Source organism: Pseudophryne corroboree, chromosome 4, assembly GCF_028390025.1.
Source record: "Pseudophryne corroboree isolate aPseCor3 chromosome 4, aPseCor3.hap2, whole genome shotgun sequence".
Lineage (NCBI taxonomy): Eukaryota > Metazoa > Chordata > Amphibia > Anura > Myobatrachidae > Pseudophryne > Pseudophryne corroboree.
In genome coordinates, this window is record NC_086447.1 from 635,722,097 (window position 1) to 635,748,590 (window position 26,494).

Consider the following 26,494-nt stretch of genomic DNA (forward strand, 5'->3'; position numbering starts at 1 on the left):
GGGCTTGCAATCATCACCCTCAGGAGCTCAGTGTCCAGTCAGCGGAGTAGACAACCATTAACTCTCCATTAAGTTGGTTCCTACTCCCCCCCTAAGTCCCACGAAGCAGGGAGGCCGTTGCCAGCAGCCTCCCTGTAAAACAACAAACTCTAAACTTTAATTAAAAAAAATTAAACTAAGAAAACTACTAGGAGCTCCCCTAGCTGTGACCGGCTCCTCCGGGCACATTTTCTAAACTGAGTCTGGTAAGAGAGGCATAAAGGGAGGGGCCAGCCCACACTATTAAACTCTTAAAGTGCCAGTGGCTCCTAGTGGACCCGTCTGTACCCCATGGTACTAAATGGACCCCAGCATCCTCTAGGACGTAAGAGAAAATACAGCTGCAAAATCCTACATGTATTCTTTGCGTGGCATATATATCAACACACATCCATTTTACAGCATAACAGTATTTCTATAGAATTATTACAAATGCATCTACAGTACTTATGCACAACTATAGCGTAGCGGTGCGGCCTGACGGTGTTAGTTGTAATAACCTATTCAAACAGAAGTTGTATTAACCTATTCAAACAGAATGTAAAGTAATGACTATAAATACAGATTTATTGAAAATTATTATTTGTTGCAATAGCAGATACTGTAGGTACTGACCAAACAGGATACACACGATTACATTATATTTCCGTCATTAACATTTTTATTATTTTATGGTTTACTACAAATTTTTCCCTTGGGGGGGACTTTGTGTCTTTGTGAAGATACTTTGGGGATAAGATGGGGCTAAAATATTTTGGACAGCAACCTGTATATACAAATATGTTATAATCTATTATAGGTTGTCAGGTGTGTCAGGAAGAACTATTAGCATAAATATAAACTTTCCAACACAAAAATCATAGATGTATAGGTCTCAGATATAATTTGTGTTGACCATCCCAATAAAATTAGAAATACACAAAGCACAAATTATGGATTCTCATTTGTCTAACAAAAGTCTAAAGATCTGAATTATGACTTTGTATTACCCTTTTCACACCGCCTGAGGCGGGTTGCACCCGGGAGCCTGACACGGGAGCTCCCAGGGTGCGACCCGCCTCAGGCACCTTTCACACCGCTGTCAGCAGCCCGGCATATACCCGGGTTGCTGACGTCAGCAGTGACGCGGTGTCACGATCTCCAAGCGTCACATGATCTCCAAGCGCCGCCCATACAAGGGGGGGTCATTCCGACCTGATCGCACGCTGACGTTTTTCGCAGCGCAGCGATAAGGTCACTACTGTGCATGCACCGCAATGCACAGGCGCATCGTACGGGTACAAAGCGGATCAGTGCTGTGTGATGGATTTAACGAAGAATCCATTCGCACAGCCGATCGCAAGAAGATTAACAGGAAGAAAGCGTTTATGGGTGTCAACTGACAGTTTTCAGGGAGTGGTTGAAAAAACGCAGGCGTGTCCAAGCGTTTGCAGGCCGGTGTCTGACATCAATTCCGGGACCGGAAGGGCTGTAGTGATCGCAGCGGCTGAGTAAGTTCAGACCTACTCAGAAACCGCACAAACTGTTTTTGTACTGCTCGTTTGCACACTTGCACAGCTAAAATGCACTTCCCTGTGGGCGGCGACTATGCGTTTGCAAAATGTAGCTAGCGTGCAATCAACTCGGAATGCCCCCCATAGAGTGTGAATGGGAAACAGGTCGCATCGACCCGGCTGCCGCTCACATCGCACAGTGAGCCTGGTTGAACACATGTTCAACCCTGTTCACGAGCAGGGTTGAAATACCGGGTCACTTGACCCGGTATTTCAACCCTGGCACCTTTCACACCGCACATGAACAAGGGTTATGCGCGCTCATGTGCCAAAAACCCGTGTTCAGAGGTTGTGTTGTAAAAGGGGTATTTCTGTATGTGATGTGTGTTTTAGCACATCACCTACTTATCAATCTAAAAACACTCACAGAATATTAAATGAAAAGCAAAATCTTTTCAAACATAACATGAAAGTACAAAGATCATATGATTTTCAAGATGATTAATGTAATTTCATGAATCCAAAGCTATACACAGCTATGTGTCTCAGAAGTAACGTCTGTATGAATATACATATACTTACAATAGAGCAGGACTAAGTTGCAGCTTACTCCTCTGAAAGATGAAATGTATCACACTGAAATCCTAGAAGTCTTCCCATTCAATCCCTAGAAAACAAGGAGATGCCTCTCTTAGCACAGACAGAACTAAGCACATTAGTAGCAGATGCAGGAATTCAAGGGAGGTCACTAAGGGTCTCCAGGGTTTTCAAGCTTCAATTGGCAAATCTGAGGACCACAGAATATGGCGGAGCCAAAAAAATAATTAACACTTTCATCTCTGGGCTTATAAATTATAAGAACAAATTATAATCGTCATACATATAACAGTTTTTTTTTCACAAATATAAATGTCCTTCTTTACTTAAGTATGTTTACACATGGCTCTAAGATAAAAACAAAAAATCCCAAAAGCTGTATACAGTATATTATACAATATGTCGATATTATTATTATTATTATTGTTGGACCTGTTAATAATATGGAAAGGGCGCATTAATCAAACTGTGCCAATAAGGCTGATTTTCTATCATTGTAGCAATAAAATAAAAAACGGCAGAGGAAGTTAAGGCATACTTGCCTACATTGTATTAAGACGCTGCAGGAGTATTCGGGGGGCAGGGCCGGACTGTGACATCACTAAGCCCTGCCCCCGCGTCAGAAAATGCCTCGATTCGCGGGTCCGCGGGCGGGACTAAAATGACGCGATTTGCGTCCTTTTAACCCCTTCTCCACCCGACGGACCCGCGAATATGGGATATTTTCTCTCCATCCTGCTCGCATCACTAGGGTGCGAGCAGGATGAGGGAGACCTGCCCACTCTTCCGGGGGTGCGGGGGGCTACCCCAAAAACGGGAGCCTCCGCAGCTTCCGGGAGAGTAGGTAAGTATGAGTTAAGGAAAACTCACCTTTTGTTAGGTCAAAGTATAATTAAACTGTTCTAAATAAAACAAACCTCTTTATATTGAAAGAACCGATCAGTAGTTCTTCACTTTGTTATATTATTATTATTATTGTTTATTTATATGGTGCCACAGGGGTTCCACGGCGCCTAACAAAGTACATAAATAAATGAGCCAAACAGGAAAAACAATGACATACAGTACAAGACAATGTAGGACAAGCACATAGTGTAGTATATAAACATTTCTGTTTCAGGGGACAGAATACAGAAATAATCCTCATGGTGGCAGAAACTGAGGGTTAGGTGCTGTTGTAGGGAGTATGGAGTAGAAAATAGTCTAATAGGCCCTACACACTGGCCTAGGATGTAGTAGGGTATGCCGACGGTCGGGCTCCCGGCGGACAGCATACCAGCGCCGGAATCCCGACCACCGGCATACCGACAGCTGGGCGAGGGTAGCCCGTGCTGCGGGCACGGTAGTGCGCTACGCACGCCACGCTATCTATTCTCCCTCCAGGGGGGTCGTGCACCCCCAAGAGGGAGAAAAGGTGTCGGTATGCCGGCTGTCAGGATTCCGGCGCCGTATACTGTGCTATCGGGATCCCGACAGCCGGCAAACTGAAGACCACCCCTGGCCGATACTACTGAAAGATATGAACAATCTCGTTCATATCTTTCAGTGTGTAGGCACTAATGATGAACGATGCGTGGCCCTGCAATCGTTCATCGTTGGTGCCGGCTCGTTTAAACATGCAAGCCAATATGGAAAATCTCGTCCATATTAGCATGCACTGCTATGGAGCCAGGTTACGGGGGGAGTGAAGGAACTTCACTCCTCTCGTCACCTCCCCCCGGCCGCCAGGTTGCCCATCGGCCGTATAGGCAGTCGGGCACCTCGTCATGTGTGTAGGGCCCATTAGAAAAGGGAAAAGCACATGAAGGGAGAGGGAAAGCACATATTGGGTAGATATGGCTTCAGGTTTCTGCAGGGATCACTGGGACAAAAGGTTATATTGTCATAATAAGGGAATTTACTTGAATTCCCAAATCAAGTGCACATTTCAGTATTTTCTTACACTTTGTCTCAGAGTTTAACATGGTTAGTAACATAAATAACTTTGGATAGTAACAGAAAAAGCGAAACTGCAAAAATCGTTTTCCACATTCTTTTCTAAAGGAGAAAATTCAGGAGTAAAGAACACAGGATATATTTCAAACTAAACATTTTTGTTGAAGTGTAAATAATATGTCTTTCTATTTGATCTCAAAATATAAATGTCATGTCAAATACTTTATTGCATATGTCCCAAATTTTCCTGATATCAACCAAAAAGTCAAGATTCAAGTGGAAGTGGGCGGATCTCTGTATACTGTAATTAGGCATGACTGAGCAAAAAGTGGGAGAATCAGTGGTAAAGGTGTGTACACACGGTGAGATAAATCTGTAAGATTTTGACTATATAGTCAAAATCTTTTGAAAAGTTAGTGCATATCTCAAGGTGTTAGGCAGCTTGCGATACTAATTAGATCCCAATGCACACTCCTGTGGGGTCGGTATCGTAAGGCTAGACAGACTTTACGGCGTAAAGGCTTTTTCACGGTAAGGACAATACGTGTTTGGAATTCCCTGCCCGAGGGAGTTGTAACGGCGGAATCTGTCAACACCTTTAAGAATGGGTTAGATAAATTCCTAATGGATAAGGATATCCAGGGGTATGGTGCATAGTCATGCATTATAGTTACTATAAATAGGGATAAAATGCAACGGCTGACAGCAGCATCAGTCAGAAATTTTAGTCAAATCATCATGCATAGTAGACCACAAATAGGTTGAACTCGATGGACAATTGTCTTTTTTCAACCTCAGATACTATGTTACTATGTTAGACTGTGCAGGCAAGTCAATCTTGACTATCTAGTGTTCTATCTAGTAGAAAGTATAGACAAAATTGGCACTTAGTCAAAATCATACATAGACAAAATCTCAAGCACAGATAGTCAAAATCTGTACTATCTTTGCTATCTGAGCTCTGGGGGAGTTCAGGGGAAATCTCATAATCAAAATCGAACATAGCAGGGATCTCACACCTTTATAGGGTGTGTACACACAGTGAGATCCTTGCTATGCCCGATTTTCACTTGCAATTTCACTTGAACTCCCTGGAGCCTAGATAGCACAGATTTTGACTAACTTTTCTTGAGATATGGACTATGTGTGCTTACGGTTTTGGCTTATGTGAGATTTTGGCTTTATGTGTACACCGATCTAGCACCGATCTTTGTGTTAAGCAAAGAAATATTTGTGCATATTTTGCAAATGTTTATTGTACATCCTAAATTATACAATTAACCAGTCAGTACATCTAACCCACAAATAGACAGCAATAGACTATCATTGCACTAGGCTAGAGGACACCCACACAGTGCAAAATAAATGCACATAGGGTTATATAGGGCTAAAAATAAAATTTTAATACCTATCAGTAAATCCTTTTCTCCTAGTCCGTAGAGGATGCTGGGGACTCCAAAAGGACCGTGGGGTATAGACGGGATCCGCAGGAGCTTGGGCACACTAAAAAGGCTTTGACTTGGTGTGAACTGGCTCCTCCCTCTATGCCCCTCCTCCAGACCTCAGTTATAGGAACTGTGCCCAGGAGAGACGGACATTTCGAGTAAAGGATTTTTGTTTAAACTAAGGGCGAGAACCATACCAGCCCACACCACAAACATAACGTACAACCGGAGTAGCAGCAAACCAGATAACAGTATGAAACTAACAACAGCAACAAGATGAATATAACTAGTACACAACCCACGTGTAATCAAATATAACCAGTAATAATACAACTGAAAGTAACAATATGCACTGGGATGGGCGCCCAGCATCCTCTACGTACTAGGAGAAAAGGATTTACCGGTAGGTATTAAAATCCTATTTTCTCTTACGTCAATACCAAAGCTCCAGAAAGGGCGGGAGAGTGCGGACGACTCTGCAGCACCGATTGAGCAAACATGAGGTCCTCATCAGCCAGGGTATCAAACTTGTAAAACTTAGCAAAGGTGTTTGAACCCGACCACGTAGCTGCTCGGCAAAGCTGAAGTGCCGAGAACCCTCGGGCAGCCGCCCATGATGAGCCCACTTTTCGGGTAGAATGGGCCTTTACTGACTTCGGCAACGGTAGCCCAGCCGAAGAATGAGCTTGCTGAATCGTATTACAAATCCAGCGTGCAATAGTTTGCTTAGAAGCAGGATTTCCAATCTTGTTGGAAGCATACAGGACAAACAAAGCCTCTGTTTTCCTGGCAAGAGCCGTTCTGGCGACGTAAATTTTCAAAGCTCTTACAACATCAAGAGACTTTGGAACCGCCATAGCATCCATAGCCACAGGCACCACAATAGGTTGGTTAATGTGAAACGAAGAAACCACGTTCGGCAGAAATTGTTGACGAGTCCTCAATTCCGCTCTATCCGAATGGAAGATCAAATAAGGACTCTTGTGAGACAAGGCCGCCAACTCTGACACTCGACTGGCAGACGCCAGAGCCAAAAGCATGACCACTTTCCAAGTGAGAAACTTTAACTCAACCTTACGCAAAGGTTCAAACCAGTGAGACATAAGGAACTGCAACTTCACTTCAAGATCCCACGGCGCCACAGGCGGCACAAATGGAGAATGGATATGCAGCACTCCCTTCACGAAAGTCTGAAGCTCTGGAAGGACGGACAATTCTTTTTGAAAGAAAATAGATAAAGCCGAAATCTGCACTTTCATGGAACCCAATTTCAGGCCTGCATCGACGCCTGCCTGCAAAAAATGGAGAAACCGACCCAAGTGAAACTCCTCCGCAGGAGCTGCTTTGGTTTCACACCACGAAACATACTTTCTCCAAATACGGTGATAATGTTTCGCCGAAACCTCCTTCCTAGCTTTAAGGAGAGTGGGGATGACCTCCCCGGGAATACCTTTCCGAGCTAAGATTTGGCGCTCAACTTCCACGCTGTCAAACGCAGCCGCGGTAAGTCCGGAAACACGCAGGGCCTCTCTTAGAGTAACAGTAACAGGTCCTCTCTTAGAGTAAGCGGCCAAGGATCTTCTACAAGCAATTCCCGAAGATCCGGATACCAGGCCCTGCGTGGCCAATCTGGAACGACGAGAATCGCCTGAACCCTTGTTCAACGTATGATCCTCAGCACCTTTGGAATGAGAGGAAGCGGAGGGAACACATACACCGACTGAAACACCCACGGAGACACCACGGCGTCCACTGCACTGGCTTGGGGGGTCCCATGACCTGGAACAATACCTCGGAAGCTTATTGTTGAGGCGAGACGCCATCATGTCTATCAGAGGAATTCCTCAACGCCTTTTCACTTCTGCAAATACCTCTTGATGAAGGGCCCACTCTCCCGGATGGAGATCTTGTCTGCTGAGAAAGTCTGCTTCCCAGTTGTCCACGCCCAGGAGGAAGACTGCTGACAAGGCGCTCACGTGCTGTTCCGCCCAGCAAAGGATTCTTGTGGCCTCCGCCATAGCCGCCCTGCTCCTTGTTCCGCCTTGGTGGTTTACGTAAGTCACCGCTGTTATGTTGTCCGACTGGATCAGGACAGGAAGACCCTGAAGAAGGTTCTTCGCTTGCAGCAGGCCATTGTAAATGGCTCTTAACTCGAAAACATTTATGTGGAGACAAGATTCCTGGTTTGACCATTTTCCCTGGAAATTTCTTCCTTGCGTGACTGCGCCCCAGCCTCGGAGACTTGCATCTGTTGTCAGCAGGACCCAGTCATGGATTCCGAATCGGCGTCCCTCTAGAAGGTGAGAGCTTTGCAGCCACCACAGGAGAGAAATCCTGGCCCTGGAAGATAGACTTATTTTTGGGTGCATGTGCAGGTGAGACCTGGACCATTTGTTCAGCAGATCCCACTGAAACACCCGGACATGAAACCTGCCAAACGGAATGGCTTCGTAAGCCGCAACCATCTTCCCTAGAACCCGAGTGCATTGATGAATCGACACACTTGTCGGCCTCAGAAGCTCCCTGACCATTGTCTGGATTTCCAGAGCTTTGTCTTCCGGAAGAAACACTCTGTAGCTCCGTGTCTAGAATCATGCCCAGAAAGGGCAGCCGAGTGGCCGGGATCAACTGAGACTTTGGCAAATTTAGAACCCAACCGTGTTGTCGCAGGACCGTCAGGGAAAGATCCACATTTCTTAACAACTGTTACTTGGACCTAGCCTTTATCAGGAGATCGTCCAAGTACAGGCTAATTGTAACCCCTTGCTTGCGAAGGAGAACCATCTTTTCTGCCATGACCTTGGTGAAAACCCTCGGGGCCGTGGAAAGCCTAAACGACAACGTCTGAAATTGGTAATGACAATCCTGCACCACAAATCTCAGGAAGGCCTGATGCGGAGGATATATCGGGATGTGTAAGTAGGCATCCTTTATGTCGACTGACGCCATAAAATCCCCCCCTTCTAGGCTGGAGATCACAGCTCGAAGAGATTCCATCTTGAACTTGAAAGTTTTCAAGTGTGGATTGAGAGATTTTAGGTTCCGAATCGGTCTGACCGAACCGTCTGGCTTCGGTACGACAAAGAGGCTCGAATAGAACTAGTGATGTGCACCGGAAAAATTTTCGGGTTTTGTGTTTTGGATTCGGTTCCGCGACATCCCTGAAAAATTTTTGTCGGATTCGGGTGATTTTTTTATAAAAAACCATCAAAAACAGCTTAAACCATAGAATTTGGGGGTCATTTTGGTCCCATAGTATTATTAACCTCAATAACCATAATTTCCACTCATTTCCAGTCTATTCTGAACAGCTCACACCTCACAATATTATTTTTAGTCCTAAAATTTGCACCGAGGTCGCTGGATGGCTAAGCTAAGCGCTCCAAGTGGCCGACACAAACACCTGGCCCATTTAGGAGTGGCACTGCAGTGTCAGAAAGGATGGCAGATTTAAAAAATAGTCCCCAAACAGCACATGATGCAAAGAAAAAAAAGAGGTGCAATGAGGTAGCTGTGTGACTAAGCTAAGTGGCCAATACAAACACCTGGCCCATCTAGGAGTGGCACTGCAGTGTCAGACAGGATGGCAGATTTAAAAAGTAGTCCCCAAACAGCACATGATGCAAAGAAAAAAAAGAGGTGCAATGAGGTAGCTGTGTGACTAAGCTAAGCGACACAAGTGGCCGACACAAACACCTGGCCCATCTAGGAGTGGCACTGCAGTTTTCTAGCAAGAGGATGAGTGCTTCCATTCTCTTGTGAATCTGAACCACTAGCCATGAACATAGGCCAGGGCCTCACCCGTTCCTTGCCACTCCGTGTCGTAAATGGCATATTGGCAAGTTTACGCTTCTCATCAGACGCTTTTAATTTTGATTTTTAGGTCATTTTACTGAACTTTTTTAGTATATTTTTGACGACACAGAGGTAGAGCAGTGGACTGCTATATATTATATACTGGTCGTCAGCAAAATTCGGCACTGTCCTCCTACTATATATACTGCGCACAACTAAAATGCACCACAGGTATGGATGGATAGTATACTTGACGACACAGAGGTAGGTAGAGCAGTGGCCTACTGTACCATACTGCTATGTATTATATACTGGTGGTCAGCAAAATTCTGCACTGTCCTCCTACTATATATACTGCGCACAACTAAAATGCACCACAGGTATGGATGGATAGTATACTTGACGACACAGAGGTAGGTAGAGCAGTGGCCTACTGTACCGTACTGCTATATATTATATACTGGTGGTCAGCAAACTTATGCACTGTCCTCCTACTATATATACTGTGCACAACTAAAAAATGCACCACAGGTATGGATGGATAGTATACTTGATGACACAGAGGTAGGTAGAGCAGTGGCCTACTGTACCGTACTGCTATATATTATATACTGGTGGTCAGCAAAATTCTGCACTGTCTTGCTACTATATATACTGCGCACAACTAAAAAATGCACCACAGGTATGGATGGATAGTATACTTGAAGACACAGAGGTAGGTAGAGCAGTGGCCTACTGTACCGTACTGCTATATATTATATACTGGTGATCAGCAAAATTCTGCACTGTCCTCGTACTATATATACTGCGCACACCTAAAAAATCTACCACAGGTATGGATGGATAGTATACTTGACGACACAGAGGTAGGTAGAGCAGTGGACTACTGTACCGTACAGATATAATACTGGTGGTCTGGTCACTGGTCAGCAAAATTCTGCACTGTCCTCCTACTATATACTACAATGCAGCACAGATATGGAGCGATTTTCAGGCAGAGAACGTAGATATTTTCAGCACACTGAGCACAGATATTTGCAAGCACACTGAGCACAGATATTTGCAGCACACTGAACACAACTGAGAGAACGCTGCACGTCTCTCCCTATCATCTCCAATGCACGAGTGAAAATGGTGGCGATACGCGGCTCCTTATATAGAATACGAATCTCGCGAGAATCCGACAGCGGGATGATGACGTTCGGGCGTGCTCGGGTTAACCGAGAAAGGCAGGAGGATCAGAGTCTGCCTCGGAACCGTGTAAAATGGGTGAAGTTCGGGGGGGTTCGGATTCCGAGGAACCGAACCCGCTCATCACTAAATAAAACCCTTCCCCCCGTTGGGACGGGGGAACGGGAACAATGACCCTCTGTTGACACAACTTTTGTATCGCAGCATTTACCACTTCTCTTTCCGGAAGAGACACTGGCAAGGCCGAAATGAAAAAGCGGTGAGAGGGCATCTCCTGAAACTCCAGCCTGTACCCCTGAGACACTATGTCTAAGACCCAAGGATCCAGGGCTGATTGAACCCAGACCTGACTGAGATCCGGAGACGGACCCCCACCGGCCCGGACTCACGCACGGGAGCCCCAGCGTCATGCGGTGGACATGGTAGAGGCGGGGGAGGACTTTTGGTCCTGGGTGCCTGATCCTGCAGGCGACTTCTTTCCGCTTCCTCTACCCTTTGAAGCGAGGAAGGACGAGCCTTTTCCTCGTTTGTATTTATTAGGTCGAAAGGACTGCATCTGTTGATGGGGTGCCTTTTTCTGTTGTGTGGGAACATAAGGAAGAAAAGATTACTTACCCGCAGTAGCGGTAGACACCAGGTCAGCCAGGCCGTCACCAAACAAGACACTACCTTTGAAGGGGAGAGCTTTCCATATTTTTCTTGGAGTCGGCATCAGCATTCCATTGATGGATCCACAGCGCCCTCCTGGCCGAAACCGCCATGGCATTGGCTCTTGATCCCAAGAGGCCAAAATCCCTCGCCGCATCCTTTAGGTAATCTGCAGCATCCTTGATATAACCAAGAGTCAAAAGAATATTATCTTTATCAAGGGTATCCATATCAGAAGCTAAATTATCAGCCCATTTAGCAATAGCACTACTCACCCATACCGACGCCACAGCAGGTCTGAGCAATGCACCCGTATTAACGAAAATGGCCTTCAAAGACGTTTCCAGCTTGCGATCCGCCGGATCCTTGAGAGCCGCCGTGTCAGGGGACGGAAGCGCCACCTTCTTGGACAAACTGGATAGAGCCCATTTTTCCCTGTCATCAGAGGGGAAAGGATACGCCATAAAAATTATCTTGGGAACCTGCCTCCTCTTGTCCGGCGACTCCCAAACTTTTTCACAAAGAGCATTCATTTCATGTGAGGGGGGAAACTTCACCTCAGGTTTTTTCCCTTTAAATAGGCAAATCCTTGTTTCCTGAACCGCAGGTTCGTCAGAAATATGTAAAACATCTTTAATAGCCACAATCATGTACTGAATACTCTTAACTACCCTTGGGTGTAAAGTAGCCTCATTAAAATCGACATCGGAATCTGAGTCCGTGTCGGCATCTGTATCTACCATCTGGGTAAATTAACGTTTCTGTGACCCTGACGGGGTCTGCACCTGAGCCAAAGCATCCTCCATGGATTTTCTCCATGTCTTTGTCTGAGAATCAGATTTATCCAACCTCTTAGACAACAAAGCAACATTAGCATTAAGTGTACTCAACATAGCAACCCAATCAGTAGTCGACTATGTCGACAGAGCCATTTCCAGCTCCTTTTCTGCGCCCCCAGTAACTTCCTCCGGGGAGGAACACTCAGCCTCAGACATGACGACACGAAGTACCGACACCCAACACACACACTGGCCAATAAAGGGGACAGCCTACAGGGAAGCCCAGAGAGAGAAACACAGAGGAATTATGCCAGCTCACACCCCAGCGCCCATATATTACACCACACTAATAAATGTCAGCAGTGCTGTACCAATAATAAGAAAAGCACCAAAAAATTTGTGCCCCCCCGTTTTGCTCCCTTTTACGTGTGAGGAGCCTGGAGGTCCGGGCCAGTGTTCTCTGCAGCGGCTGTGGAGAGAAGAAATGGCGCTGTTGAGCTGTGCGGCTAAGCCCCGCCCCTTCCAGGCGCGCTTCAGTCCCGCCTGAATTTTAATTTTTTATACTGGCGGGTGTCTGCTATACGGTGCCCAGGCACCAAATAATGTCTTTTACCAGTCTAAAACACTTCAGTAACTGCTGCCCAGGGTGCCCCCCCCCCCCAGCGCCCTGCACCCTGTGAGTGCCGTTAGTGGTATGTGTGGGAGCATGGAGCGCAGCGCTACCGCTGCGCTGTACCTCCGTTACTGAAGTCTTCTGCCGTCTGAAGTCTTCTGTTCTTCTAATACTCACCTGGCTTCTGTCTTCTGTGAGGGGGGTGACGGCGCGGCTCCGGGAACAAGCAGCTAGGCAAACCAAGTGATCGAACCCTCTGGAGCCAATGGTCTACAGTAGCCTAAGAAGCAGAGCCCTTAACTAAGCAGAAGTAGGTCTGACTTCTCTCCCCTCAGTCCCTCGATGCAGGGAGCCTGTAGCCAGCAGGTCTCCCTGAAAATAAAAAACCTAACAAAAGTCTTTTTCCAGAGAAACTCAGTAGAGCTCCCCTAGTGTGTGTCCAGTCACTCCTGGGCACAAAGTCTAACTGAGGTCTGGAGGAGGGGCATAGAGGGAGGAGCCAGTTCACACACAGTCAGTCTTTTTAGTGTGCCCAAGCTCCTGCGGATCCCGTCTATACCCCATGGTTCTTTTGGAGTCCCCAGCATCCTCTAGGACGTAACAGAAATACTTATGTGTTCAAAGCACTAATCTTCATAGGTAGGGTGATATGAAATACAAGAACTTGTTGACTGCAATATGCTTGAAATTCACACAGATTCACAATAAAAAAAAAAAAAAAAAGGAAACTAATCCTCTGTAGCCTATTCTGAGGGTTTTTGTAGGGATACATACAACATCCCAGCAGATGGGATGCCGGCTTCCCAGAGCAAAGAATCCCGACAGGGGTCAGATAACTATGTTCACCATTCCCCCATAACCCTAACACCCCCCCTCCACACATACACACACAGCCTATCTCTTATACCCCTTTTCCACCGGTATACCCGTATTTGCCCCCGGCTTTACACGCTGTTTCCACTGCACTTCAACACGGGTTATTCCTGAGTCGGATTTGTTTCCACTTACCACTTTACCCAGGTAAGCTCTGTAAGAGCCTATTGATGTAGTTAAAAATTGACTTTTTACTTTCTCAACAAGATGATGTCACGAAAAGGAACAAAAGGGAGGGGTGGGGCCTGCTCACAGCATTGCCGCAATGGAGACCGATGCAGTAGCTGTGTCTAGCATGGAGTTGCAGACTGTTTGCAGTTTTTGCTGCTTATATCTGCTACAGACAGCTTGATGCAGCTTCTCACCCTGTGCTACCTACTGCTGAGCTGGAGGAGGAGGGCACAATTCCTTGCAGAGAGGGCTAGTTCTCGCGCCATTATTTGAAAAGGAGGAGAGCGCTTATATCATACACTGTTATTTCTCTCATAACAATGAACTCTACACCAAGCCGAAGAATGTGGGTGAGAGATCGCAGACATGGAGAAGAATTCATGCAGACCATTTTAGCTTATCAGGAGGAGCAGTTGATGGAACATTTCAGGATGTCTTGTGCTACATTCGACTATATTTTGGAACTACTGTCGCCCACAATCACCAAGAAGACCACCAGGTTCCGGAAGCACATTGAGCCGAGCAAGAGAGTAGTGATTGCTCTCTGGTGGTATGCTACCCCTGGAGAGTTGTGCACACTCTCCTGTTTATTTGGAGTAGGGATTGGCACGGTCTGCAAGATTGTCTACCAGGTCACCCGGGCATTGCTGGATACCATGTACCATCGCTTCATTTCCTTGCCACAAGGACAGCGGCTAGATGAGACTATAAAAGGATTTAAGAAGCGTGACTACCCACAGTGTGCTGGTGCCATAGATGGGACCCACATCCCCATCATCGCTCTTGGCTGATGAAGGGCTACACCTGGCATGTTATGTTATCTCCCAAACAGATATCGTACATCCATGCCCTAAGTTCGGCCCATATGGCAGTTGAGAATGCGTTTGGGCGTTTAAAAAGACGCTGGCGCTGCCTCATGAAGAGGAATGATGTGGACTTGAAAATCATGCCAGATATAGTAGCAGCCTGCTGCATTCTCCATAATATATGTGAGATACAAAAGGAAAACTTTCTCCCCAAGTGGAATGCGCATGATCAAGGGGTGGGGGTCACTGTACATGATGCATCAGGCTTGGTGGGGGGGCATGACATAGCTGGCGAGCGCATCAGGGCCACCATTGCAGCCAATCTTCCCTCAATGTTGCAGTAGATAGAGAAGACAGACACGTTTTTGTGTGCAAACAGTTTTGTGTTTATTTTGTTTTCTACAATTTCTCAGTTATAAAAATTGTTCTTAGTTTTTAGTTGTATATTTTTGCTTTTAAGCAGTTGGCACACATTTTCCGAGGTAACAATATAAAATATTGAAGTGCAACCAGAACACACTGTAAAAATCTCCATAACGCAGGGGGTCTTCAACATGTGGCCCTCCAGCTGTTGTACAACTATATGTCCCAGCATGCCTTGCTATGTATTTCCACAACAGCTAGAGGGCCACAGGTTGAAGACTCCTGCCCTAATGTTTGGTAGGTATCAGGGTAACCCCAACATTTGGATCCCACTGCCGCACATCCTTGAGATAAGAATATAAAAGAGTAAAATGCAAACAGAACACTCTGTAAAAATCCCCTATCGTTTGGCTTTCTAGGTATCAGAGTAACCCCAATATTTGGATCCCACTGCCCCACATTTTCTGAGGTAACATTATAAAAGAGTAAAGTGCAAACAGAACACTATGTAAAAATACCCTAACGTTTGGCTTTCTAGGTATCAGGGTAACCCCAATATTTGGATACCACTGCCGCACATCTTTCAGGTAACATTATAACATAGAAAAATGCAAACAGAACCTTAACACACAAACATTGTTTTATCAACAGCTGGCCTTATTTAAGGCAATTGTCTATACACCCAATATTCTGAAGATTGTGTGATTTGTATTGTGGGATTTGAGGGAGGCTCATAGTTGTATGGACCATATGGGTGCTGTGGATAGGCTGGGTCTTGCTGTTGTGCTTGTGTTGTATTACCTAGAGTACGTGCAAACGTAGGCTCAAAAAATGACATCTGCCCATCATGCATGACCATTAACTGCGTCATAAATGTTTGATGCATTTCCTTTTCAGGAGCAAGATATCTCTCAATTCATGCATCTTCCTGGGAATTCAGCTCACTATCCGCCTTACGCAGGTGCTTCATGATAATGGGCGACATTGCTCTGACCGTTTGTTCTGTTTTGTTTGCTTTCTTTTTTCCACTGTGGTACGTTATAAACTGTGAAGGGGATGAAAAAATTATTATATATATAAAAATAGCAGTGGTAGCATATACTGTACGTGTCTGTGGCCTTCTCCCACCTGCACACTAGCTATACCCTGCAACATTTCCATGCGCCAATCATTGACAAGGCAAAACCACAGTATTGACTGGAGAACCCTCACTTCGACTGAAATAGCTAAAACTTGTTGAGAAATGAGCCTGTTGGGCTGGAGTGTTAAACTCACAGCCATCCAGCTGTTGTGGAACTATACATCTCAGCATGCCTTAACATAGATTTTGTATAGGGACTGCTGCAACCATGGATGTGTAGTTCTACATAAGCTGGAGGGCCTGGAGTTTTTACATCACTGCTGTACGGTGGTTTGTATGTATGTGAATAAAAATGTCTGTAAATGTTAATACTTACTATTTGAGCACAAAGTCGTAGTCTTGAGGGGTTGCGTGGTCTCCGCATGAGACTTTGGAACGTCCTCAATACAGGAACTGATAGAATCATCATTGCCGGTTGATTCTTCAAAACTGCTGTCCGATATACGCACTGGGGATGGTGGGCTGCATTGTGAGCTGGGAAGGCTGTGCTGTGTTTCCTCATGGTCCTCCTGTACGGACATCTGGCTACTGTCACAGCTGGATGACGATAGTGCTATGGGATATGTTAGTGCAGTTTTGCCGAAGACACTATAGCATAGGTCATAATATACGTATTTTAACAGTCCAGCGCCACTTTTCTTGCGGATATGGTTGTGTACTTTACTAAATTGTTTGCGTAGTGCCTTCATTTTGTTAACGACTTGTTACTGGGTTTTTTGGATGTCTCTTTCTGACAGCATAAGAGATATGTTTTTATAAACGACAGCATCCTTAACTGTTCCAGTCACCTGCCTTCTAATTTCTTCCTCTCCCCGAATATTAAGCAGCTCTTTTATCTCTGTGTCTGACTAGGTATGGGTAGCCATGTTGCTGTGCTGCAGCTTCTGCTGCTGTATAGTGTCTGTTTATTTAGAAGCTGCTGCAATATCTGCATGTGCCCAACGTGACTTCAGAGTGTCTGTTTGTTTACATGCTGCTTCAATGCCTGCATGTGCCCAGCGAAGTGTCTTTGTGCAAGCTGCTGCAATAGCTGTGCCCATCAAGTCTCCCAGCGTGTCAACTCCGCGCCTAGAAGCTGCTGCGATGGCTGCATGTGTCCAGCATGTCTCCCAGGGATGACATCATCTTTCTGGGCCTCAGAAGCACCAATCAGCGTCTCAGAGCGTTACTCGGGTCTGAAAACACGGTAATGACCGTTTCCACTGCACAATTACCTGGGTCATTACAGTGTTCAATCCAGGTAGCTACCCGGGTAGGATTTCAGGGTCATTCAACCCGTGTTTTTTGTTTGGGAGACGTTTCCACTTACCAAAAACCTGTGTCGATGCGCGGTCCCGTTCAAAAACATGGGTAAATTAAGCCAGTGGAAAAATAGGATTTTAATTACCTACCGGTAAATCCTTTTCTCGTAGTCCGTAGAGGATTCTGGGGTCCATTTTAGAACCATGGGGTATAGATGGGTCCACTAGGAGCCATGGGCACTTTAAGAGATTAATAGTGTGGGCTGGCTCCTCCCTCTATGCCCCTCCTACCAGACTCAGTCTATAAACTGTGCCTGAGGAGACGGACATACTTCGAGAGAAGAAAATACACAGATAGTGGTGGATTCACACCACCTCACACATACAACAAAAGGAAAGCCAAGATAACCAACTCTGAACAATTCAGCAACGGCTGAACCAACAATACTGAACCAAGTAACTATGCAGGAATACGAAGCACTGCGCGGGCGCCCAGCATACTCTACGGACTACGAGAAACGGTATTACTGGTAGGTATATAAAATCCTATTTTCTCTTACGTCCTAGAGGATGCTGGGGTCCATTTTAGTACCATGGGGATGTACCAAAGCTCTCAGCACGGAAGGGAGAGTGCTGAGGTTCCTGCAGAACAGATTGAACAAACTTTATGTCCTCAGAGGCCAAATTATCGAACTTGTAGAACTTAGCAAACGTGTTCGACCCTGACCAAGTAGCTGCTTGGCAAAGTTGTAAAGCTGAGACAGCCCGGGCCGCCGCCCAGGAAGAACCCACTTTACGAGTAGAGTAGGCCTTAACAGATTTTGTACACAGCAAGCCTGCCGTAGAATAAGCATGCTGGATAGTGAATCTGATCCAGCGAGAAATCGTCTGCTTAGAAGCAGGACACCCAACCTTGTTGGGATCATAAAGAACAAACGGAGCGTCATGTCATGAGAAGTTCTCTTCACATATATTTTCAAAGCCCGCACACCATCCAGGGACTTTGAGGTAATTGAGGTGGCACCACAATACAGTAGGTTGGTTGATATGAAAAGCCTACACAACCTTTGGAAGAAATTGCTGACGCGTTCTGAGTTCAGCCCTATCTTCATGGAAAATCAAGTAGGGGCTCTTGTGCAACAATGCCCCTAATTCAGACACATGTCTTGTAGATGCCAATGCCAACAGTGTGAATGTCTTCCAAGTAAGAAACTTTACGTCCACCTTCTGTAAAGGTTCAAACCAATCCGATTGCAGGAACTGCAGCACCACATTAAGATCCCAAGGTGCCGTAGGAGGCACAAAGGGTGGTTGGATGTGCAGAACTCCTTTCAAGAATGTCTGAACTTCAGGGAGAGCAGCCAATTGTGTCTGGAAGAAAATGGACAAGGCCGAAATCTGAACCTTTATGGAGCCCAAGCGTAGGCCCACATCCACACCAGCCTGCAGAAAGAGGAGGAAACGTCCAAGTTGAAACTCCACCGTAGGAAACTTCACACCAAGACACATACTTTTTCCAAATCCGATGGTAATGTTTTGACGTTACTCCCTTACTAGCCTGTATCAAGGTAGGAATGACTTTTTTCGGAATGCCCTTCCGAGCTAAGATCTGTCGTTCAACCTCCAAGCCGTCAAACGTAGCCGCCAAAAGTCTTGATAGGTGAACAGCCCCTGTTGTAGAAGGTCCTCGCAAAGAGGAAGAGCCCTCGGATCCTCCAGCAGTAATTCCAGAAGATCCGTGTACCAAGCTCTTCTTGGCCAGTCCGGAGCAATGAGGATCACCTGAACTCTTGTTCTTTTTATGAGTTTGATAATCCTTGGGATGAGTGGAAGTGGAGGGAACATACACTGACTGGTACGTCCACGGAGTTACCAGTGCATCCACCGCCACTGCGTGTGGGTCTCTCGACCTGGAACAGTACCTCCAAAGCTTCTTGTTGAGGCTAGAGGCCATCATGTCTATCTGAGGTACACCCCATCGGCTTGTCACCTCTGCGAACACCTCCGGGTGGAGGCCCCACACTCCTAGATGGAGATCATGTCTGCTGAGGAAGTCGGCTTCCCAGTTGTCCACTCCCGGAATGAAGACAGCTGACAGCGCCACCGCGTGCCCAGAGGAGGATTCTTGTTACCTCTGACATTGCAGCTCTGCTCTTCGTTCAGCCCTGTCGGTTTATGTAGGACACTGACGTTACATTGTTCGACTGAACCTGAATTGACTGATTTTGCCGCTTGTAGGAGGCCGTTGTATATGGCCCGTAGTTCCAGAATGTTTATTGGAAGGATGGATTCCACACTTGACCACTTTCCTTGGAAGTTTTCCCCTTGGGTAACTGCTCCCCAACCTCTGAGACTTGCATCCGTGGTTAGAAGGATCCAATTCTAAATCCCGAACCTGCGGACTTCGAGTAGGTGAGAAGATTACAGCCACCAGAGGAGTGAAATTCTGGCTTTCGGCGACAGGTGTATCCGCTGGTGCATGTGAAGATGTGATCCCGACCATTTGTCTAGGAGATCTAGTTGGAAGAACCTTGCATGGAATCTTCCATACTGTAGAGCCTCGTAGGAGACAACCATCTTCCCCAGAAGGCGAATGCACTGATAAATTAATACCCGGGCTGGCTTCAGGACATGCCAGGCAATTGATTGGATCACCAACGCTTTCTCCACCGGTAGAAACACCCTCTGCACTTCCGTGTCGAGTATCATCCCCAGGAAGGGCAGTCTCCTTGTCGGCTCCAAATGTGACTTTGGAAGGTTCAGGATCCACCCATGATCCTAGAGTAGTCGAGTTGAGAGAGCAATACTCCAGATATGGAATTATGTTCACTCCCTGTCTGCGGAGGAGTAACATCATCTCTGCCATGACCTTGGTCAACACCCTCTGTGCTGTGGAGAGGCCAAATGGCAGTGCCTGGAACTGATAGTGACAGTCCAGCAGCGCAAATCTGAGATAAGCCTGGTGAGGCGGCCAGATCGGGATGTGAAGGTAGGCATCCTTGATATCAAGAGATACTAGGAATTCCCACTCCTCCAGACTCCACCTTGAATTTTAATTCCCCCAAGTAGCGGTTCAATGATTTTAGGTTTAATATCGGCCATACCGAACCGTCCGGTTTCGGTACCACAAACAGGTTTGAGTAATAACCCTTGTGAGTTACGTGAGGTGGAACTGGAACAATGACATTTGTTTGAACCAATTTTTGAATGGCTTCCTGTAGGACAGCACTTTGTCAGCGAAGCTGGTAATCCTGAATTGAAGAATCTGTGAGGTGGGAGTTCTTGAAACTCCAGTCTGTATCCCTGGGCAACAATATTCTTTACCCAGGGGTCTAGGCATGACGACTCCCAAACGTGACTGAAAGTTTTTAGCCTCGCTCCCACCTGTCCGACCTCCAGGCTGGGAGGTCCTCCGTCATGCTGAAGATTTTGAGGAAACAGAACCTGGTTTCTGTTCCTGGGAACCTGATGGTGCAGGTTTTCTGGACTTTCCTTGACCTCCTCTAAAGAAGGTGGGAGGGGGTTTGGATTTTTTAAATTTTTCGGTCCGAAAGGACTGCAGCGTAGGTGAAGGATAAGATTTCCTAGCCAGTGGTGCTGCTGAGGGAAGAAAGGTTGACTTACCCACAGTTGCCGTGGAGATCCACGCATTCAATGCTTCTCCAAACAGAGCCTGTCCTGTGAAGGGTAGGTTCTCCACGCTCTTCTTGGAATCTGCATCCGCAGTCCATGAGACGTAGCCAGTGTCCTCTGCGTGCCGAGACTGCCATGGAAGTAGCCCATGCATTCAGCATGCCAAGGTCCTTCATGGCCTCCACCATGAACCTTGCAGAATCCTGTATGTGACGCAAAAACAATTCAATGTCACTCCTATCCATAGTATATAAGTACTCTAGCAATGTGCCTGACCACTTTGCTATGGCTTTAGAAATCCACGCACAAGCAATAGTGGGCCTTAAAGCTACGCCAATAGCTGTGTATAATGATATAATGATTTGAGTGTAGTCTCAATCTTGCGATCAGCCGGCTCTTTTAAAGCGGTTGAACCAGGAACGGGTAAAACCACCTTTTTTTGACAAACTAGATACAGAAGCGTCAACTATAGGGGGGTTTTCCCTCTTTTTTCTATCCTCTTTAGGAAAAGAGAAAGCAATGACAACCCTTTTTGGGATCTGGAATATTTTCTCTGGGTTTTCCCAGGATTTTTCAAACAAAGAGTTTAACTCCTTGGAAGCCGGGAAGGTAAGCGAGGACTTCTTACTTTCTGTAAAATAAGATTCCTCTACCTGCTCAGTTACCCTCTCAGTTTTGTGTAAAATGGCCCTAATGGCTGCAATCATTAGTGGCACTCCCTTAGCAAGTGATGCATCTCCCCCCCCCCCCCCCCCCCGCCCCCCATATCTCCATCACGGTTCCCTGTATCAGAGTCAGTATCAGAGTCTGCTTGCATTATCTGGGAAAGTGTTTGTTTTTGTGGGTACGTAGGGGAGTTTTTAGATGAAGCAGTGTATGCCAAATCTACCACAGATTTTCTCAGAAACTGTGTTACTTTCTCAGTCTGTGACATCCTAGATGAAATCTGGGATATTATGCCCCGTAAAGACTGCACCCATGGGGGTTCTGATTCAGAAGGCTGGGAAAGTACATTGCAGTCCTGAGTACATGGAATAGACTCTTCAGGAGAAGATAAACACTCCGCAGTACAGAACACAGATTTGTTAGACATGGTAACGTGGATATACACTTATAGACCCACAAGAGAAAATGTCAGACACAGTTCCCCCAGAGTACCTGCAGAGAAGCACAGAGTATAAGGAGCCAGCCACACAGCGCCCCTGTGGGCAGATATTATGATAAAAGCTCGGCGCTGACTAACCAAACTTAATAGGTTAATTAGTACTAACAAACCCCCCCCCCCCCCCCCCCTGTCTATAACACACTGCTACCGCAGAGGATAACTGGAGTTATGTGGAGGTCAGCGCTCCCTGTCAGCGTCTTGTTCCTAAGATCTGAAGGGAGAAAATGGCGCTGGTGAGTGTCGGATCCGCTCTGAGGAGAAGCCCTGTCCCCTGTAATGGCGCGCGCCTTCCCGCACAATTTGATTATACTGGCCTGAGGTTTTGTATGCTAACAGTGGGATTAGCCCCTGTTAGCTGCTTGTACCAGTTTAGGGTGATTGCGCTGGCCCAGGACGCCCCTCAAAGTGCCTACACTGTGTGTTACTGAGCCTTCATGGAGCACAGCATGTCAGAGCTGCGCTCCCACCCTTGTGCCGCCATTTTCGTCGGCAACCCGTTAACTGGGACGTCGGCGCTGTACTCACCACTCTTCTTTCTTCTGGCTCAGTTAGGGGGTAGCGGCCGTGCTGCGGGAGTGAGCGGTCGCCTCGTGGGCTTGCGATCAGCACCCTCAGGAGCTCAGTGTCCTGTCAGCGGAGATAGAGAACCTTTAACTTCAAGAGTTGGTTCCTACTCCCTCCCCTAAGTACCACGAAGCAGCGAGACTGTTGCCAGCAGCCTTTCTGTAACCTATTACTCTAATAAAACAAAAAAACTAAGAAAACTCGTAGGAGCTCCCCTAGCTGTGACCGGCTCCTCCGGGCACATTTTCTAAACCGAGTCTGGTAGGAGGGGCATAGAGGAAGGAGCTAGCCCACACTATTAATCTCTTAAAGTGTCCATGGCTCCTAGTGGACCCGTCTATACCACATGGTACTAAAATGGACCCCAGTATCCTATAGGACGTAAGAGAAAGGGGTATAATTCTCCCTGGGGGTGCCTAATCCTAACTACTGTACATTAATCTGAAATCATTTGGGTGGCAAAATTGTCATTACCCTGCCCCCCACAGGACATGAAGAACTAGAGGACCCCCAACTGCTGATAAGCATAGGGCTAGTATTCTCAGGCACTACACATGTGGTCTGCTTGTCAAAGTAAAAACCACCCCTGCCTTCTAGTGTTCGGGTTGGCTGAGGGTTTGGAAAGGGGATATGCTGACTGCTTTTTTACTTTAAACAGTCCCTGTCCTATGAAGCCAGGATAAATACATAGCTATTTGTATTGACATTACCTATGATGTTAATAGGTATCAGTGGTGTCCAATGTCCGCACGGTGGATAACTTGACCAGTTTTTTATTAATCAATAGAAGACAGATGCAGAGTAACACAGGGTTAATCAAGTTGCAGCAGGTACACAATGCAGTATCTCCAGATGCAGCCAGGCAGGAATGTGTGGGGTTAATACAGCTGCTGTACCACACTCCAGTATGTATGTATGTATGTATGTATAAAACCAGTAGAGGAGGGTTCTCACTGTACTCAGGTGGTCATTCCGAGTTGTTCGCTCGTTGCTGATTTTCGCTATGCTGCGATTTGCTGCTAAATGCGCATGCGCATGGTACGCAGCGCGCATGCGCTTAGTTATTTACCTAAAAACTTAGCAGTTTTGCTGTTGTTCGTGCGGCGCTTTTCAGTCGCACTGCTGATCGGTGAGTGATTGACAGGAAAGCCCCATTTCTGGGTGGTAACTGAGCGTTTTCCGGGAGTGTGCTAAAAAACGCAGGCGTGTCAGGGAAAAACGCGGGAGTGTCTGGAGAAACGGGGGAGTGGCTGGCTGAACGCAGGGTGTGTTTGTGACGTCAAACCAGGAACTAAACGGACTGAGCTGATCGCAACCTAGGAGTAGGTCTGGAGCTACTCAGAAACTGCAAGAAAATATTTACTAGCAGTTCTGCTAATCTTTCGTTCACAATTCTGCTAAGCTAAGATACACTCCCAGAGGGCGGTGGCCTAGCGTGTGCAATGCTGCTAAAAGCAACTAGCGAGCGAACAACTCTGAATGACCACCTCAGTCTCCATCCAAGAGACACTGTGTACACAATGGAAGATGTAATGGGCAATCAATTGATCGGCCAATATATCAATAACCGATCAGTATGTGCATACAAACAATATGTCTGAACGACGTAGCTCACAAATCACCATTAGCCCTGCAGCACTGCAGATATATTGGTGTATCTTGCTATCTCTATTAGGCCCTAGACACTTGTCGATCTCACTGAAAGATATGAACAATCCTGTTCATTAATGAACGAGATATCGTTCATATCTTTCAGTGTGGAGACAGCAACGATGAACGATGCGCGGCCCCGCACTCGTCATCGCTGGTGTCCAGTCGGCTGTGCATGCAGGCCAATATGGACGATCTCGTCCATATTTGCTTGCACTTCTATGGAGCCGTGTGACGGGGGGAGTGAAGTAACTTCACTCCCCCTGTCACTGCCCCCCCGCCGCCGGGTCGCCCGTCGGCCGTATCCGCCGTCGGGCAGCTCAGCGGCGGAACGACAAATGTGTTGGGCCCTTATGGCTGACCCACCAATCCCACGATAGGTCGCGCGTTATGCCAGTCATTAGGTGGGCTTGGTTATATAAATGCCTAACCCAGCCAGATCATAGTGTTGTGAGGTAAGCAGTGGAGGTGGCGGGAGGAGGGAATCAACCACAGTCATCAGCACTGAAAGCTCCACTCTATAGCAAAGTGACTGAGAGACAGCCAGCTAGCCACAGTTCCTGTCACCACCCAGCATCTGTGATGTGACTATCGGGGGAAGGGAATTTTACCAGTGTGGGTGCTGCTGCTTTGTGATCATTGGTGGAGGGGGCTGAGAATTCTGTGACCATTAGGGACCCTGGCCGGCAGGAGGCATGGCTAGCAGCAGTAGGGCCGGATTATGGGAGGCGGGGCCGTATAACTACCATATGTGCCATCGCCAATCTTCATTGTACTGGTGGGGCCCCCGGGAGCGCATATGTGCCTGCTGAGTATATGTGCAGACCGACGGCTGCTGTTTGACTCTGTATGTGCTGCTAGAAGGAGTCAGGAGGGAATGGTGTTGTGCCGCCCGCTGCTTCCACTGCTCTGTAGAGGCGGGGAGGAGGAGTACCGGGGCTGCTGGTGCTCTGTGAATGGAGGTAAGGTTTATGGTGAGTGTGCGGCGGGAAGGTAGGATAAAGGGTGTGTTGGACGCTGCGGCAGTATACTGTATGGATGGCTGGATTTGGTGGGTTACAGTATGTACTAGCATTCCGCATGCTGGAGGGGGGGGGGGGAGTCTAGGGGGGTGTCTGTTACATGCTACCTATGCTATGCTGTGCCCCTAAAATAACACATCCTAGATCTGAATGAATGAAATATTCTTATTAAATACTTTGTTCTTTACATAGTTGAATGTGCTGACAACAAAATCACACAAAAATGATCAATGGAAATCAAATTTATTAACCCGTAGAGGTCTGGATTTGGAGGCACACTCAAAATTAAAGTGGAAAAACACAAAACAGGCTGATCCAACTTTGATGTAATGTCCTTAAAACAAGTCAAAATGAGGCTCAGTAGTGTGTGTGGCCTCCACGTGCCTGTATGACCTCACTACAATGCCTGGGCATGCTCCTGATGAGGTGGCGGATGGTCTCCTGAGGGATCTCCTCCCAGACCTGGACTAAAGCATCCGCCAACTCCTGGACAGTCTGTGGTGCAACGCCACGTTGGTGGATGGAGCGTGACATGATGTCCCAGATGTGCTCAATTGGATTCAGGTCTAGGGAACGGGCGGGCCAGTCCATAGCATCAATGCCTTCGTCTTGCAGGAACTGCTGACACACTCCAGCCACATGAGGTCTAGCATTGTCTTGCATTATGAGGAACCCAAGGCCAACCGCATCAGCATATGGTCTCACAAGGGGTCTGAGGATATAATCTCGGTACCTAATGGCAGTTAGGCTACCTCTGGCGAGCACATGGAGGGCTGTGCGGCCCCCCAAAAAATGCCACCCCACACCATTACTGACCCACTGCCAAACCGGTCATGCTGGAGGATGTTGCAGGCAACAGAACGTTCTCCTTGGCGTCTCCAGACTCTGTCACAACTGTCACATGTGCTCAGTGAGAACCTGCTTTCATCTGTGAAGAGCACAGGGCACCAGTGGTGAATTTGCCAATCTTGGTGTTCTCTGGCAAATGCCAAACATCCTGCACAGTGTTTGGCTGTAAGCAAAACCCCCACCTGTGGACGTCGGGCCCTCATACCACCCTCATGGAGTCTGTTTCTGATCGTTTGAGTAGACACATGCACATTTGTGGCTTGCTGGAGGTCATTTTGCAGGGCTCTGGCAGTGCTCCTCCTGTTCCTCCTTGCACAAAGGCAGAGGTAGCGGTCCTGCTGCTGGGTTGTTGCCCTCCTATGGCCTCCTCCACGTCTCCTGATGTACTGGCCTCTCTCCTGGTAGCGCCTCCATGCTCTGGACACTACGCTGACAGACACAGCAAACCTTCTTGCCACAGCTCGCATTGATGTGCCATCCT

General features: G+C 47.0%; 1 protein-coding gene across 1 annotated transcript in view; it reads right to left on the bottom strand.

Moving 5' to 3' along the window:
- The window catches only part of TIAM2 (TIAM Rac1 associated GEF 2), a 1,049,207-nt gene that overhangs the window by 849,094 nt on the left and 173,619 nt on the right, over window positions 1-26,494 (bottom strand). The window contains exon 2 of the mRNA XM_063917712.1: window positions 2,115-2,199. The gene's annotated coding sequence lies outside the window, so the exon portion shown is untranslated. The remainder of the gene's footprint in view (window positions 1-2,114; window positions 2,200-26,494) is intronic.